This window comes from Vombatus ursinus, unplaced genomic scaffold, assembly GCF_900497805.2.
Source record: "Vombatus ursinus unplaced genomic scaffold, bare-nosed wombat genome assembly UNPS02001554.1, whole genome shotgun sequence".
In the NCBI taxonomy this organism is placed as follows: domain Eukaryota; kingdom Metazoa; phylum Chordata; class Mammalia; order Diprotodontia; family Vombatidae; genus Vombatus; species Vombatus ursinus.
In genome coordinates this window covers 1-8,441 of record NW_020941332.1, presented here as the reverse complement: position 1 = coordinate 8,441, position 8,441 = coordinate 1, and the positions used below count along the sequence as shown (strand labels likewise).

At 35.1% G+C, this 8,441-nt stretch overlaps 1 long non-coding RNA gene across 3 annotated transcripts; it reads left to right on the top strand.

The window, feature by feature from the left end:
• Positions 1–1,949: 1,949 nt before the first annotated feature.
• On the top strand, positions 1,950–8,441 carry LOC114047950. 3 transcript variants are annotated; one of them, XR_003569691.1, is made up of 7 exons: positions 1,950–2,050; positions 2,206–2,379; positions 3,711–3,846; positions 5,721–5,819; positions 6,514–6,621; positions 6,757–6,831; positions 8,359–8,441. It is a non-coding gene; the product is annotated as an uncharacterized LOC114047950 (long non-coding RNA). The 3 variants fall into 3 exon arrangements; XR_003569690.1 differs by lacking the exon at positions 5,721–5,819; XR_003569692.1 differs by lacking the exons at positions 3,711–3,846; positions 5,721–5,819.

The window sequence follows — 8,441 nt, the reverse complement described above, 5'->3', positions numbered from 1 at the left end:
ATCCATTATGTTATACAACTTGTACCTCTTTTTTTATCCCCTACCTAGGATAGATAAGGTGTTTTGGTCTTTTTACCAGACCCATGATTTCTTTTGAATAGGGAACTCCCAGGAAAGTAAGTCCCTCTACTGATGAAGTTTTTCAACTTTGCAGTCTTAGATTGCTGCTTGGAGAGCAACTGAGAAGTTGTAGCTATGCCATAGTCATGTTACAAGTCTGTATCCAGAAGTGAGACTTGAATTCAAGGCTTCCTGACTTGTCAGCTCTATCAGCTAAGCCATGACTGCAGTAATAACAATAGCTGACATTTATATTATACTTTAACACTTACAGTGCAGTTTGTATACATTATATCATGTAATCATGAACCCTGTGAGGCAGGCATGTGGGTATGTTAACCCCTTTATGCAGTTGAAGAAACTGAGGCTCAGAGAGGTTATATGACTTAACCAGGGTCATGTAACTACTAAGTACTGGAAAAAAAATTCAGACTTAGGCCACCTCTGACTCTTAAGTTCAGTGTTGTTTCTATTACACCTGGTTGCATTTTTTTTAAGGCGTCACGGTAACTTCATAGAAATTGCCTAGTTCTGTCTCTCCTATGGGCAGGTGTATTACAGATGAGGAACTTGAGGGAAAGAAGCCCAGTGACTTACCCTAGGACCCAGTGAATGACAGAATTAGTATTATAACTCAGATCTCATAACATTTACTTAGCACACTGTTAAGCTACTTGTTCTTGCTTTTTCACAGATCTAGGATGTCCCAAAAAGTCTTAGTGTAGTTTTAAGCTTAATGGCTTAAAGAATATACTGGAATAGACAATAGCTAGTAAGAGTAAGTAGTGATAAAAGATGATTACTGTGCAACAATTTGAACACCATTAAACGAAGCAGCATAATGAAGAACAGCGTTCCAGCAGTCAGGTGACATGATTTCAAATCTCACCTCTTGACAGTTAATAGCTGTGTGACTATGACCAAGGTGCTTAACCTCTGTGAGCCTCAGTTTCCTCAACTGAATAATGGGGATTATTACCTATAACACTTAGGTTTTTGTGAGGGACAAAATGAGATCATTTTGTTTCATTACTACAATAGATCTACAATTTCCTCTGACAGGGTATATCACTGCCCATCCATGCCTCCCCATCTTGTTCAGTTTATACCTTTATACTTCAAGAATTTGACTCTGGAGGCCTACTTGTTTTATGATAATAGATGTAAAACAAAATACTTGTAAACATTAAAATCCTCTATGTCAGCTATCATTATTGTTGTTGTTGTTGTTATTACTGCAAGATGTCTTTCAAATTTTTTGAGTGTCATTTGCTTTTAATTTGGGCTTTCCATCATACATATGACTATAGTATGGTATATTGGAAGATAGCATCCCTTGCCAGTTTAACAGATTGTACCATTTCATTCCATTGAGATCTTTAACTTTGTTCTGTGGGACCTTGCTTTGTAGGGTTTGTTTTATCAACTAAAATAGCTATATGGGCAAACTTTAAAAAAAAATTCTGACTGCTGCCATAAAATTACAGTATCTCACATTCAATAGATGCATTTAGGGAAAGGTAGGAGAAAGTTTTTGATCATTTAAGAGGGAATATTTTTTAAAATTTCTAATTCACAACAGAATAGAAGGAAGTTTAGAAGGGAACCTACAGTGAGGGTGATGTAAGTTAAAACTAATTTAACTTTAGTATATATTTTAAATTATGAACTTTATGTAATAGATTAATGGTTTCACATACAATCACCTTTTTTGTCCTTTGTATATGGAAATGTTCATGTTGCTGATTTTCTAGTTCCTAATTTTAAATATATGTATACTTTCTGAAAGGTATGCCAAAAAATGGAGCATCATCACTTATGAAAATCAGATAATTACTTCCTTTTGTAAGGTTATATTAATCTTTTGTGTATGTGTGTATGTTTTTATTTAGAGCACAGTAGAAAGTGCAAAGCATTTCCTAGAGAAATGTACACCAGGAAAATGGAACATCCAGTATAACCATCTTAGCCTCAAGACCCCTGTTCCAAGGTAATTTTACTGCTGACATTAGAACCACCTATCCTGAATTATGTAATTAGTATATGTGTATGGTATTTCTAGAAGCAGCTTACTCTGAGGGGAAGTCTATTATTAAATTGACTGAATGAAGCACCACATAAAATTTCCTCCACATTTCTTTAAAGTGACATTGAAATATCACGTTCTTGCACAGCAAAGCTCATTGGTTACCTGGCTAAAGAAATTGGCTTGCTCTCTGAAGAAGTGGAAATGTATGGTCAGACAAAAGCCAAGGTTCTGCTGTCTACCTTAGAACACCTGAAACACCAGCCTGATGGAAAATATGTGGTCGTAACGGGGTATGTTTTTCTGATACATGTTACCAAGTTGATTGATAACTCAAAATCAAACTATAGATTTTTTCCTCTTTTTTTTTATGAACTTTGTAGAATATCAACATATATGAACATTTCATTGACTCCTTTTTTTCTGTTTTAATAGCATTCTTATTCTTCCCGGCTCTTCCCTGCATCTCCCCTGCCACTCCCAAATGAAAGCCCTTCCATTGTAAAAAAAATACTATGAGCAAAAGAAATTTACACGTCAATCATGTCTGAAAATATAAGCTTCATTCTTCACCTACAATCCATTACTTCTGTGCCAGAAGTTAAAAAGCATGTTTGATAATCAGTCTTTTGGAGTCATTATTGATTTTTATGTTGTTCAGAGTCCTTAAAACTTTCAAAGCTGTTGTCCTTTACATTGTCATAGTCATTGTCAAAATTGTTCTGGTTCTGCTCGCTGCATTCAACATTAGTTCATATAGATCTTCCCAGATTTCTCTTAATCAGCCCCTCTTGTCATTTTTTACAACTCAGTAATATTCTGTTACACTCATACATGAGAATTTGTACAGCTCCCAGTTAATAGGTCCCGGCTTTGTTTTCAAATTGATGCTCTAAATATTTTTTGTACACACAAACAATCTTTTCCTTCATTTCTTATCTCTTTGGGGTATGTTTCTAATAGTTCTTGCTACCATTTCTAATGCATACAGATTTCCTAGCCTTGTATGACATGGAGGAAGAGATGGTTTATTTTTCAAGTTAATTCGTCTGCCCTCATTTTATAGATAGTGAACTATCTCTAAGAAGATGAAGTGATTTGTAGGGTTGGGACTAGAATGTAGGTTTCTCAACTTCAGTTCAATGCTTTTTCCATTCTACTTTAGTAAGAGGAACATAGAGGTTAAATGGAAAAACGGTGATCTTTATCTAATTTGAGGCTCAACCAATTTCCTGTACTAACAGATAGACCAATGACTGTGGTTTCTATTCTCCCCAAATAGTGTAGTGGCTACTTAGTGAAGGGTGGAAGCAAAGTAGGACATTGATTTAGTTTCATAGTTTTAGGAACTGTATCAGATCCCTAAATGGAAAATGGAAATGATGCCATCTTAGGCATTTCTTTCTCAGATTTTTTTTAAATGGTGGAATTATTTCATGATGACAGTGGGGTAAGGTCTCTGTGTCGGTTTTATTCTTTACACCTTTTATTCCGTATTTCTTGTACCAAAACAATTATTAAAGTTTCAGTAAAAAATTCAATGAAATCCAAGTACTGTAAATAAATTGATTTTTTTTTGTTGTTGGTTTTTTTTTTCTCTTGTTTTTTCATTTTTATATTAAAGAATAACCCCTACACCTCTGGGAGAAGGAAGAGTACAACCACACTAGGGCTGGTTCAAGCTCTGGGAGCACATCTTCACCAGAATGTTTTTGCTTGTGTTCGATAACCATCTCAGGGCCCAACCTTTGGAATAAAAGGTATTCATTGGTCTTTGATCCTATGGTTGGCGAGAACCTTCTCATTTCATTTGATTGGATTTTTGTTCCCTGCAGTAGAACCCTTAGATTCTGGCTAGGCCAGGTATCTTCTGATGGTTATAGGAGTTCCAATGTAGTATGATTATTAACCTGCTCCAGATGTAGTTTGGGTGAGGGTTCTTGTCAGATCTTTAACAGGATTAGTCCTATTCCTTGCCTGCTGTTGCGGTCAGTACTACAAAAGGATCCTCTGGAATTCTGTTTATAGGAAGTGATAACTTATTGCTCAACGACATGACACTCATTTTATATACCTATGTGTAACTGAGGTGTTACAAAATACTTTCCTAATTGCACTTGTGTGAGATGGGTAATATTATTTTCTCCATTTTATAGATAAGGAAACTGAAATTCAGGCATTTGTCCATGGTCAAATAGTTAAAAGTATCCGAACAGTCATTTGAACTGTGGTCCCCCAGTCCCAAGTCCATTTATCTTTCTACTACATCCTTCTGTCTTAGTTAGTTGTTACTTATCTCTAATGAATGAAAATGAGCTCTAAGCAGGATTTGTACACTTTTCTTAAAAACTTCTCTCAACATAATTGCCATATACTTCCAATTATAATTATAAGAGCAGAACCTTTTACTTTCAGCTTTTAATTGGCTTCTAATACAACTCTTGTTAATTACTAATATAATTTATCTTTGCTTGTATGACAATCTGTTTAATGTAGCAATTCTCATTAACACTACTCAATGCTCTTCTTAGCTTCATCTCTTAAACATTTTTTATTAATTTACCTTTCAATTCTGCCTTTACCGCATCTTAACCTTTCCTTAAAAGCATCAGCTAACATAACTAGCAAAATTTGTTCTCTTCTTTCTAAGCCTTGCACCTTCCTATTTGATTTCTCAGACTCATTTGTCATCTTTTCAGTGATTAATGACTGCCCTAGCTCAGATATCCCTTCTTAGGCTAAATCCTTAGTATGTCACAATAGTTTGTCTTTCTTATTGATCCATATTTACAACTGAGAGACCTTTGGATCTAAGCAAAAATATAGCAGTAGTAACATTTCATGAAAGAGCTTCCTATGTCAGCATATTTAGAGAGATGTTTTCTCTATGTTTCTGTATCCCTTTCCAACATCATTATGGCATTTGTGATACTACTATTTTTAAAATTTTAACCACTTTGAGTGAATGACTTTCCAAATCTTTTATATAATTCCTTGTCTCCTTTATATTTTTAAAAATTTCTTCAGCAAGCAGTTGGCCCTGACAGCTTAATGATTATTCCTTCCCGGTGGAAGGGATCTTCTTCCATTGTCTCTGTCCATTTGCCCTTGTATTTTTGAATGAATTTTCTTTTTGTAAGTTCTGCTTTCTTTACTTCATACCAGTTCCTTTTTAAGGGGAAAAAACATTAGTTCATTTTCTTGTGGAATTGTTTAATCTAATTGAAGAATATTAGCACTAAAAGGGAACTTGGAGAACATCTACTCTAAGATACTAATTTTACAATTGAAGAAACTGAGGACCAAATAATTAAGGAACTCTTAACTGAATGCTTGATTTTTTTATTAGGGCTTATTTAGTTTTTCTCAAAATTGGTGCCATTGGGGAACGTATTTCCAATGCTAATATTATTTTCACTTTTTATAAAGATAAAGGGCTTTATTTTAATATTCATAAATGGAAAGCAGATATAATCATGAACAGATTTGTCCAAATCATTGCCAAAAATATATAGCCAGCTGTCTTAATTGATAAGAAGTTTCAATTTCTTCTTCTTTTTTTTTTTTTTAATTTTTAAGAGAAATTTCAGTATAGCTGCTGATTAGATACGCTTATTTTTGACCTGACTTCTAGGTGGAGCTGCAGGAGGGGGCTATTCTCAGGTTGTTCCAATGGAAGAAGTAATTTTCATTTTTCTTGGTTTTCTAAAACTGAAGCTTTTTTATTTGGCAGGTAATCTCTTTCTGTTAGTATGTGAGCAATTTGCTACTCAGCAAAACTTCTTGAAAGGAAACACTTCTTAATTTGTCAACTTGTTGCAAACTTATTTCATTCATATGCCTGGCCTTTAAGGGTTAAGGATGTCTTTTGCCTAAACATTAATTTTTAAAAGTTTCTAAGCCAGTGAATGAACTGGATCATGAGATTGGGAAGGAGACCTTCATATATATATTTATAAAATGTAAGAAGATATCAACACTCAGAGAATTTTAAAATGTTGTAACTCAAACAAAGAGTAAACTAGTTCTTAAATATACATGAGTTGTGTTGAAATATAACTACCTAGTGAAATGCTAACAACAGAACTTTATTACTCACTTATGGGACATGAAAGACAAATACAGTTGAATTTTTTAAATGTTCCTGTAGCTTACCCTAACAGCATATGTCTTTTCTGAGTTCTGGACCATGTTATTTAGGAAATGCCACATTGACCATGTTTGGGAGGGGTTCTTTATGTGGGTAGATTATTGGTAATTTTTTTTTTCATTTTCACAAGTTGTATGGAGTATTTTCCCAGTAACTATGATCTGTTACTATTTTACTGACTTTAGCATAGTAATTGGTTCAGTTGCCACAGACTGCGTGTTATAGAAATAATGGGAAGTTGGAAAATTGATGTGAAGAAAAAAAATTTTTTTTTTAGTTCAACCTCCATCTCACTGGTGACATCCGTGCCATTACTGCAGCTAATAATTTGGTTGCTGCTGCTATCAATGCCCGCATATTCCACGAACTGACACAGACAGACAAGGTATGGTAGAATATTTAGAAAATAAAACTAAAGATCACCTGAATTTGAAGTATTGTTTATATGGCTCTTGGTGGTGATAATATGCATAAGATGATGCTTTTGCCTTTAAAAGACCTATTTCTTCTTTTCTTCAAGGCTCTCTTTAATTGTTTGGTGCCTTCAGTCAATGGAGTGAGGAAGTTCTCAGATATTCAAATCCGTAGGCTGAAGGTAAATTTCCATTTTGTTTTGTGATTTGAAGGAATCATACTGGGGTAGGAAAAGGAAGTGAAGCTTCTAATGGCCTGTTGTTGAGTCAGTCATTGTTGCATCTACAGCTGGGGTTCTAAAGACCTCATTTTACTTAAATGATGCTGTGACGGGGACTGGTGTAGACTGTTAATGATTTCAGCCACAAATTTCAAGCAGCCAGATCTCAGATGAAACATATATGATCTCTGTACGATCTCCCCAAAAGGAGATTTTATATGCTAAGGCTAATAATGCTTTTACGCTTACAGCACTTTTCACTTTTTTCAGTGTTCTCACATCCTTTATTTTGCGTGCTTCACAACCATCTATTGCAGTGGGCGTTGTCTCAGTTTTACAAAAATAGAAATTGAGGCACAAAAAAATGAAGTGTAATACCTAAGACTGTGCATCAAACTGTAGTCAGGGCCTGCACTTAGGTCTCCTGAGCCCTAGACCCAGATTTTTTTCCAGTATAAAAGCAGGAGGCAACCCCTGATACCTCTCACTCAATTATTTGCATGCTTTTTGACAGCTCTTAGCATATCTGTCATCTGTGGTCACAGGGTCATAGATCTAGTTAGAGCTAAAAGAAACACCAGAGGCCATAAAATCTAGACTCTGATTTTAGAGATGAGGAGCCTGAGTACCAGGGACAGTTTAGTCTTATGTCCAAGATTGCACATAGTAAACATTAGAGCCATACAGGGTCTTTGAATGAATGCCCCCTCCTAATTGAGGGATTTGATATGGATATTGGTATGTCAGCAGCAAAATCCAAGTGATTCCTGTGTGAGAGACTAAAGATAGGTAAAATTTACTTTTTAGATATTGTGGGCTAAAAATCAGGGAGTGTAGTTTTAACTAAGAAAGTTTAGTTCCTGTCTGCCACAAGATTGGAGCAAAGGAAAACAAATTCTTTGTTTTTCGAAACAAACAGGGGTGCCTCTTAGGCCCTCATAGCTATGAGAAGGACTCAATAGGTTGTGCAGTAGTTGAATGAAGTTGGTTTGTTGAAATGATCTCTGCCACATTAAAAAACTTGGCATATTTCTCATACTGTCAGTATGTTGGTGTTTGGAGGCTTTGGGTGAGTGAGGTTTGTGCGTGTGCGTGTGCATGTGCGTGTGCGTGTGTGTATGTGCAGGTTGGAGAGGGAAGTGGAGCTGTGCTTTCTAGATTTTATTTACTGAATATTTTAGAAAAGAATCACAGGAGGGGGGAATGTTTTCTAAAGGAATAGATGCAAATATATAATGATCAGTAATCTGAAGTAGGTTTTTGGAGTTTAATCAAGAATAAAATTTCTGTTTTAAAAATAGTTTGTGTTTCCCAGTTGATGTTGACACCCAGTCTAATAAACAAAACTGGTCTTCTAGGGTTCGTCATCATTCTACTGACTTTTCTGACTTAGAAATACTATTTTCATCTCTTAACTTTTCTTGGAAAGTATTTATTTTCCAAGGAAATAAAGATTTTATATCTGTTTTTTCCTTCCCACATTTCCAGAGACTAGGAATTGAGAAAGATGACCCTGCCACCTTGACAGATGAAGAAATAAATAGATTTGTGAGATTGGATATTGATCCAGA